The following is a 9,183-nucleotide window of genomic DNA, read 5'->3' on the forward strand; positions in this document are numbered from 1 at the left end:
GCTCCGGGCTGTAAATTGGTCGACCGGTCTGGTCTGGCACCATCAGTTTCTCCACCCTCCGACTCGCTATCCGTTTTTTCTTCAGTATCACTGTTGTAAGTAAATGTGTGTCTTTCTTCATTTACTAACAGCTCATATTGATACGGCAAAACGTTTTGCGAACGAACACTCATTGTTTTGGTAAGCTGTGCAAGTCTTAGATTCTTTATAAGTGGTACGGACTAATGCTTTTAAGTGTAAGGCTTCAGATCAAGCGACGCGTCTCTGACGTCACGGACCTCGTGATTGCCCTGCTCATTAAAGATCGGCAATTTCCGATAAGAGCTCGTATCTGGGGTTCTTTTATGGAGATATTTTAAGTAATTAATTTTTTATACAAATTTTTTTTAGGTGATTCAATTTATAATTAATTGTACATGGTTGGTGCCAAATATGGTTTACGTGACATGTTTCCTTTAAGTACAAACATATTGCGAGGTAGAATCAGGTTTCGGCTCTACAAACATTAGGATGACCAGAACCACTTTCTATATATGGAACGTGATATTATAAACAAGAAAATACATAGGTAACTTTAGTGACTGAAAAGTCTGTATGAGTTTGAAATATGTTATAATGGTCGAAAACTCTTTTATGTGTATCTTTGGCTGGCTGCTTAGTACAGCATACTTGTTGAACCTTGGTTTAATGTTAGCATGTAATTGGTTATCGTCATCTTCCTTCAAATACAGGGCTGGCACTTACCAAATTCGACAATTGTGAATTTTAAAAAACAATTGGCGAATTTTATTTTAAATATATTTGGCAAAATAAATTCATGCGTTAATTGACATTTTGTTACAAAATAACTGGGTATTTATAAAATGTGGAAGTTTAATAGATAATTTGGCAACATTTTCTGCCGACTCAGAGCTAGCCCAGAAATATCTATACTTACCATGCCTATAAACTGATTCCTTTATAAAACCAATTACCAAAGATAGTGTAATAAAACCAGGTGCACCTTCTATGAACTCCATGTCAAGGCAGCTTGAATCACACTCTAAATTAATTAGTAGGGCCCATTTCTTTCATCAAATAGATAGACAAATTCAGCATGTGTTTTGGTTATAAAATGGTGGTATAAAATGATTGCCATGATTTTATTTTGTGTCCTTATTGGTGATTTATCTTGTAAATATGTGCTTGTTACTGGTGTTTTAAATGGTTTGTCTGTGTGTAATAATAATATAACTAGTGAGACATGATGAGGTAGGAAATGTTGAGTTCTGTACAAAGCCAGACTAATGAATGCTTTGTGTCCAGACTAAACATTTTGAATATTGCTGAACATCTCTGAGGGATCATTGCCTTCATTTCCCATGGTGGAAACATGATACTGAGGTTCACCTTGATGAGGTTTACTACAGCAGATCCATGCCATTGACTGTGGTTCATCTGGGTGTAACCATCACATTGAGGTTTTCGTGTAACCATCACATTGGAATTTATCTCAATGTAATCTTAATATTAAAATTTCTTCATTGTAACCATGGAACTGGGGTTCACATGGGCGTAACCATGGAACTATTTTCAGCTGCATAACCATCACACTGAGAGTTTCATCAGTGTTACCATGGCCCTGGGGACGAGTTTGGTGTGACCATTGCATTGACGGTTACTTCATTGTTACCTTCACACGTCATTGGTGTTTGCTTGGATGTAACGAGCTCACTTGGGTGTAACCATTACATGACCTCACTTGGGTGTAACCATGCCATTACGGTCATTACGGTTGTCTTCCATATCAAGTTAGAGTGAAACCATTGTAGTCTTGTTTTGAACATTGTGATATTTTGTAAATTAATTATATATTGTTATGAACATTATAACACTAAGTGATCCATCACAATATTGCCAATATTTTCACAAGCATTCAAACCATATATTGAGGGTACACTTTTGAGCACAAAATATCTTGCTAGAATATTTCATGTAGAATCTAGATTGTTTTAATTTTTGTATGCTTTAGGAGGGAGGAGTAGCAAAACAAGGAAGCTTTGTCTGTAGGTTTGATCAAATGCTGATAACGTGATCAGTGGCCTAATTCACAAAGATCTCTTAGGCTCTGCTAGACAACAAAGCATCCTCTTTGCTAGTCTGTGAGATCGCAAAGTTGCGAGAGTTTTTTTAATTAGGCCCCAGTTCCTTCACCAAATGTTTTTGTTTCTGTGATGACCATCAGTTACTTTAATGTAGGGTACTAAATATTAAATGTTAAAATGAATAGAATTTGGTGCAAATAAATACACAAATTTACGCGATTAGCCTACACTTATGTATGATAAATATTCAGTCATTTAACATGTAAAGAAAAGACGGAAGATCAATTACAGAGCAAACCAGGGCCCAATTTTACAAAACATTGTAAGCCTAGTTTTACACGTACACGTAAATCTACGACTAAACCACAATTCTTATTACTTGTAAACTTACAATGTTTAGTGAGATGGGCCAAATAGGCTTACACGAATGGCGATCAGATTGGGTGAAGAGGTTAAGATTTGGGGAATTAGAGAGGGGACACAAGACACACTTCTTTTATAACAACTATTGATAACCTCCCTGATGAATTTATACCACTGCCATTGTGTTCTTCTGTTATCTGATTCAGCTAGTAAAAGATCATGTAGCCTATTTTCATGTTTGCTCTTGGCTTGATTGTACAGATTGTTTGAACATTATACATAGATGTGTGTGCTATTTATGATTACATGTATTTGAGAATGCGGTACATTAATGCATTGCTTAATATGAAATCAAAGAAAATCCATATCCAAACAGTACCTGGTATATAGAGAATAACTAGTTAATGATGTGGGGTATCAGCTTTATCCTGTGAACGTAAAAATGGGAAATTTCTCATTTGACCAAACTAGGATAAAGCCAATACCATACATCCTTAACTAGTTATTATCTTTATCCTGTAGATCATAAAAATTAAAGGGGGGGGGGGGGGGGGGGGGGGGATTATTATTTATGTTATTTCAGCTACATTGTATGATGACCTAGAAGTCAAATGAATGATTGTTTAATGAGTGACATTAAAAGTCATAATCTGCTAGTATACGTTTATGACTGCTTTAATCGGTCATCATAATCTGTCAATAGAAACTGATTGCAGAATAAATACTATTTCATCACATTAAAGCTGCCATCTCTGGTTTCAGTCTTATAAAATCAAGTTCTAAGTTCAAATACAAGCATAACTGCACTTTTACGTTACTCGAGTTGTCACCATTAACGCATATCGTCAAATACTTACTACGCACTTCGAACAATTCTCGCCATTTTGTAATTCAACAGTAGCTAAACCGTGCTATTTTTAGCCGTATTTGATGTCAGTAGGAGCCCATCAAAAGTGTTCCACTTTCAAAATACTGGGTTTATTTTTAACTTAGAAAAGCCAGCGTAGTGCGGCGTCTTATATGCACCAAATGTGATTGGATTAACTGTTCTAAATGCTTAAATAATAAAAATATTCCAGGGACTGCCACTTTAATATAAAATATATACACTTGTAACATAGTTTATTGGTATTAAACAGTTGCAGCACATATAACAAGGACTGGATGTTTTTAAATAATGTATGAGGGTATATTAGTAAACCAAAACAAATTTGGCTTCTGCATTTTCCTTTCTTTATAGCTTTATTATGAGCACAATATCATTTATAAGATTTAATATTTACTGGAGTGTATGTTTTTGTAGTGTACTGTGGTGATGTTTATGTGATATCCTTGTTATTTTGGTTGTATCTAGGATCTTTCTGCACCATAAAAAAAAAAATTCAGTTGCTTTATACTGGTTTTGAAATTTAATCAAATTTACTATGTTATACCAGGACTCGGATGGGATGTAACCCAGTGGTAAAGCGCTCGCTTGATGCATAGTCGGTGTGAGATCAATCCCCATCGGTGGGCTTTTTAGGCTATTTCTCATTCCAGCTCATGCACCACGACTGGTATATTAAAGTATGTGGTATGTGCTATCCTGTCTGTGCGATGATGCATATAAAAGATCCCTTGCTGCTAATAAAAAAATATAGCAGGTTTCCTCTAAGACTATATGTCAAAATTACCAAATGTTTGACCTCTAATGGACACGGGCGAGACGTAGCCCAGTGGTAAAGCGCTCGCTTGATGTGCCGTCGGTTTGGGATCGATCCCCGTCAGTGGGCCCATTGGACTATTTGTCATTCTAGCCAGTGCACCACGACTGGTATATGAAAGGATGTGGTATGTGCTACTATCCTGTCTGTGGGATGGTGCATATAAAAGATCCGTTGCTGCTAATCAGAAAGAGTAGCCCATGAAGTGGCGACAGCAGGTTTCCTCTCTCAATATCTGTGTGGTCCTTAACCATATGTCTGACACCATATAACCAATATTAAATGTGTTAAGTGCGTCATTAAATAAATCATTTCCTTCCTTCTAATAGACAATGATTAATAAATTAATGTGATCTAGTGTTGTTGTTAAACAAAACAAACTTTAACTTGCTACCTATGGGTACTTTGAAAGGTTTTTACCATAGGCAAAATGCTCACCTATAACGATTGTGTGGCTGCTTACAGCAATTGTTAACCAGAAACTTTGGTAACAAATAAAACAAAAAATAACCAATGAACCAACAGTTGTGATTTATAACCAGCAACAAAAACACTGCTGTCGGTAAAGCCTATGAGCTATAGCTGTTCAAATCATAACTATGGCAATTACCATTGGTGCCGTTATTACGTTTGAACTCTCTTTTACTCCTTAACATTTGGGGACTTAAATATAGACTGTAAATCAGGAAATCTTAGTAAGCATGACATGTTTGTGAATTTAGCTAGGCCATACAAGATGCTAATATTTCATGATGCTAAATTTAAAGAGACATGCAACACTGTTCCAAACAATGCTTGTTTTGTCTGTGATTAACTCAACTCTCAACAATGGGCACATACTATTGATTGAACCAAAAGGATAGAAAACAACAATAGTTAGTTAGCATGCTCATTACTATAATTTTCTAGTAAATTCAAGCTGCATAACGTCAAGATTCGTCAAAAATATTATTTCAACTGATCCAACAAATCAAGCTTTTATTTTTTTATTTTTTGATATGATAACCTCGGTAAAGGTCTATGTCACTGATATGTTTCTTATTTGAATCTCGCTAAAGTTTAAGATCACTAATATTTTATTATTTACAGTGTGTGTATACATACATACATACATACATACATACAGACAGACAGACAGACAGACAGACAGACAGACAGACACACACACATACACACACATACACACACATCATGGGTTAAATTAGAAGCTGAAACTCTAGAGGTAGAAACTGTAATTACACGTTTTTTACTATATACAGGAATTACACTACTGGTAGATTTCACATTAATGATTATACGACACATGTAGCAACAAGAGGTATATTGTAATGAAACTCATCTGCTTGTTATTGTGCTTTATTTTATACAGTTGATCATGTACCACTGTATATAGCAGACTGTTTTATTTCTAAAAACAAATCATTTGGAAATCAAAATATGTGAACAGTATTTGTAACATTAGTATGGATGTTGTGTTTTATAATAAAATAGGTGGAGCTTTTCTTTTGATTTTTGTATGTGTAATATAGTGAAATGGGTATGGCAATGTATCAATGCTAACTTTAGTTTTTGGGAAGACAAAGGTGATGCTTATAATTTTGGGGGTTTTATGGAGGGGGGTTATTGTGTTTTTTTGTTAGCAATTATTGCTGTTAAATTGAAAAACAAATCTGTCCGCTATTAGAAAATTCAGACTTGTAATTCTCCACAAAACAAACTTGTGGTTATATTTATATAAAAGAAAGTCATGACTATATGGTGTTCTTAAAGTTATTAAAATTAAAGAACCTAATGTTTCGAAGGCAGAATCAGGTGGAGGTGTTCCCCTTCCAAATTACAACTTTACCATAATGATAATCATTCTTCATCAAGAAAGGCGGATGATCACGTCCGCTCCCGTCCTCCACTCTCTCCGGAAAAGTTTTAGGAGAGTGGCAAAATGATCGCTTGACATTAAATAATTTAATAAATTTCATTTGAAACTTCATGTTATTTCTTGTCTGACATCATTTCAGGAGAGTTATCTTAAGCTTGCCTTGATATTTCTCGTATCAAAGACTAGTAATAGTCCTATGATCCCAGAATATTGGCTATTCTTTCATTTGTTCAGTGTGAGTTTTCTTCAATGTTTATGTACATGCAATATTTTAAAGGGACATTCCTGAGTTTGCTGCAATTTTTAAGATGTTATCGACTAACAGAGACTTTTTAACAATTGTAATTACATATCAAATATATATTAGTGGTTGTATATTACACGTGTTTCTGATCATTCTAATATTTGTACTAGTTTAAATTTCCTAAAATATTTTTTCGTACATAAAAAATATTGGAAGACAGAATCTAGTTTAAGCTTCTTACAAATATTAAGACAACCAGAAACACATTGAATATACAGACACTGATATTCTAAACAAAAATATATTTAATATGTAAGTTTAATCGTAGAAATAGTTTATTAGTCGGGAAACATCTTACAATGCAGAAAACTCAGGAATGTCCCTTTAAGTGAGGCATTGGCTACTTTATGTTATATGTTTGTACATGTATGTTTATCTTGTTTGTATATACCGTGATGTAAATTGTTTTCTTAGAATGCTGGCCTGCTGGTGTGTCATTTGTTTATAACTAAGTGATAGTTTTATGTGTTGTTATACTGTTTGCTATAAATATACAGATCTTAACACATTCCATAAAATGTGTAATTTTATATGTGATATCTGGATGCAAAACAAAAAAAACTGCCATGTAATGTGTTTTAATTTACATTTTAAATGTTGCTTTATATGTTTATTCATAATTATTATTTGCTACATGTTTATATAATAAGTTATTTCAGATAATTTTATGAATGTAAAAACTAAAATCTTAATTATTGGATATAGGTTATTTTTGTGACAAAAGTTAATAGACTTACGGGTTTGGGATGGCCAACCAGACATGTATAGAGCAGTGAGTGGTTATTGGACATTCTAGATCCTACGTCAAAATATCCCTGAATAGTCTCTGTAAGCTTTATGTAGTTTATAGTGCACTACAGATGTGAAGGGGTGGGACATAGTTCAATGGTAAAGTGCTCGCTTGATGCTTGGTCGGTCTGGGATCAATTCCCATCGGTGAGCTCATTGGGCTATTTCTCGTTCCAGTCAGTCCACCACGACCAGTATATCAAAGGCTGTGGTATGTGCTATCCTGTCTGTGGTATGGTGTATATAAAAGATCCCTAGCTACTAATGAAAAATGTAGCAGGTTTCTTCTCAATGACTATATGTCAATATTATCAAATGTTTGACATCAAATAGCCAATGATTCATAAATCAATGTGCTCTAGTGGTGTCATTTAACAACACAAACAAATCTATCTCTCTCCGTTCGTCTTTCTCTCATTGGTATTCTGAAATTGACGTGAGGCAGCCATATATCAAACACAACTAAATCAGTCTGAATATAAACCTCTGTGGAACGTTACAGCTCAATGATACTAATATTTGTATGTTATACAAAGGGTACATAAGAAGAGTAAACATTGATTTTAAAGCTCAGTTAATATCCAAACTATAATAACTATAATAACTAAGAGACTGAAACACTCCAACCAGTGTTTCATGTAGGGCATAGTATGTACTGCCCTGCGTATGGAAAACTGTATATAAAAGATCATTGATTCTTTTTCCGTATTAGTAGGCTGTATGGTGGCAGCGAGTTGTTTACTCTCATTCTCTCCCTTTTTCGTTCTCTCTACCCCTCATCTAACGTCCGATTCTCTCTCTCTCTCTCTCTCTCTCTCTCTCTCTCACTCTCTCTCTCTCTCTCTCTCTCTCTCTCTCTCTCTCTCTCTCTCTCTCTCTCTCTCTCTCTCTCTCTCAATCACTCATTAGATATCGCTCTTTAAAGAATTACTTTCAATACTCAACAAACGTTGGATCAATTTTCCATAGACATTATATGTTTTGTAGATTGTTTTATTTTTGTAATAGCTAGCATGATACGTGTTGTATACTGTGGTCTTTCACTGGCGCATTTATTGCTTTCTTAATGGTGATGGTTTTGTCATGACGTTGGAGCAATCAAATAGTACGTTTTAGTCGGGGTTTTCCTTTGTTTTGGCTGTGTGTAATCGTTTGTGTTTTGCATAAAGATCACGTACACATGCATACATGAGATATGCATATTCATATTTGCCATGTGTTGTTTCATTGTGTGTTTGTTGTTGTTGGGGGTTTTTATCGGGGACACTGGTTTGTTTTATTGTGTGGCGTTGAGGGGGGGGGGGTTGGTGGGGGAGGGGGGTGTATCTCGACAATATGTTTAATATCATGCATATCATAATGTTGTCTGTATTATATTATCTATTTAATTTATTCTTTTGTTTCTTCAAAATTAATATTATTTCCATTTTGTAAGATTGTTCTTGTTTTTAAATTATTCATTTAATTGTGTGGCACTGTGTTATATTCGGTTGTGTAGCAGTGTGTTATTGTTTTTTAAAACATCTGTGGTATTTTTGTATATTTATCAGCTTTGTTGTCTTCTGTTTGTTACGGGGTTGTTTGTTTTGTTTTCTAGAGGGGGTTGTTTCTGTTTGCTTCTTTTTGTCATGCTGGAATATGTTGCTAAACATAGTCATTCATTCTTGGTTTTCTTGTTCAGCGATCTCAAAATTGTTATTTTGATGATTGTGTTGGTGGTGTTTCATTATATCAGCCAAATTACCTCTGAATTTTTATGTTAGATGTGTCAAAAACAAAGACACACACAAACACTCAATCTATCCCTATCTCTCCCCCCCCTCTCTCTCTCTCTCTCTCTCTCTCTCTCTCTCTCTCTCTCTCTCTCTCTCTCTCTCTCTCTCTCTCTCTCTCTCTCTCTCTCTCTCTCTCTCTCTCTCTCTCTCTCTCTCTCTCTCGTATCTGCTACTATAAACTATCTGCCAAGTGGACGGTAGGGCGTCTATCAAAGGGCCACGTAGATAAGGATCACTTCGATCTTTATTTCATTAATATCTCATTGATTCTTTAAAATACTGAAGAAGA

Source organism: Gigantopelta aegis, chromosome 3 (assembly GCF_016097555.1).
Source record: "Gigantopelta aegis isolate Gae_Host chromosome 3, Gae_host_genome, whole genome shotgun sequence".
NCBI lineage: Eukaryota > Metazoa > Mollusca > Gastropoda > Neomphalida > Peltospiridae > Gigantopelta > Gigantopelta aegis.